The sequence below is a fragment of the Chiloscyllium plagiosum genome, chromosome 32 (assembly GCF_004010195.1).
Source record: "Chiloscyllium plagiosum isolate BGI_BamShark_2017 chromosome 32, ASM401019v2, whole genome shotgun sequence".
NCBI lineage: Eukaryota > Metazoa > Chordata > Chondrichthyes > Orectolobiformes > Hemiscylliidae > Chiloscyllium > Chiloscyllium plagiosum.
In genome coordinates, this window is record NC_057741.1 from 39,266,084 (window position 1) to 39,267,227 (window position 1,144).

A 1,144-nucleotide genomic window follows, 5' to 3' on the forward strand; every position below is an offset into this window, starting at 1 on the left:
GGTGCTCTGGTTTCCTCCCACAGTCCAAAGATGTGCAGGTCAGGTGAATTGGCCATGCTAAATTGCCTGTAGTGTTAGGTGAAGGGGTAAATGTAGGGGAATGGGTCTGGGTGGGATGCTTTTCGGAGGGTCGGTGTGGACTTGTTGGGCCGAAGGGTCTGTTTCCCCACTGTAAGTAATCTAATCAGTTCAGAGAAGGTTCACTAGATTAGTAGAAGGAGGCCATTCAACCTTGAGTCTGTTCTGTCATTTGATAAGATCATAACTGATCTCACCTTTGTTTTAACGCCACTATCCTACCCTCTCTCCAACCCATTTTGAATTCAAAATCTATCCATCTCCTCCTGAAATTTATTCAGTGTCACAGCATCCACCATACTCTGAGGGAGTGAATTCTACAGATTCTCACCATTTGAGTGGCATGGTGGCTCAGTGGCTCAGTGGTTAGCACTGCTGCCTCACAGCACCAGGGATCTGGGTTTGATTCCAGTCTTGCGTAACTGTCTGTGTGGAGTTTGCACATTTTCCCCGTGTCTACCTGGGTTTCCTCCGGGTGATCCAGTTTCCTCCCTCAGTCTAAAGATATGCAGGTTAGGTGGATTGGCCAAGCTAAACTGTCCATAATGTTCAGGGGTGTGTTGGTTAGTCATAATGAATGTGGGGTTACAGGAATTTGGTAGGGGGTGGATCTGGGTGGGATGCACTTTGGAGGGCTGGTGTGGACACGAAGGGCTGAATGGCCTCTTTTCTCACTGTTGGGATTCTATGATTCTTCAGAAAGTAATTTCTCCTCTTTGCTGTTTTAAATCTGCCACTTCCTTATCTAAAACCATGACCTCTCATTCTAGATTACTCCACAAGGGGAATCATTCTCCCTACATCTACTCAGTCAATCCCTTTGGGCATTTTATAGACCTCAATTAGATCTCCTCTCATTCTTCTAAACTTACGGGAGAATTAGTGCTAAACACTTCCATCTCCCTTCATAAGACAATGTTAAAAATCACACAAAACCAGACTCCTTTTGGGATGAGGAATCTCCTCACTTACTTCCACACTGCTTTGTATGGGCTCTACATTCAGCAACCCTGCTGCGCTTTTCCAGCAACACATTTTTCAGCTCTGATCTCCAGCATCTGCAGAC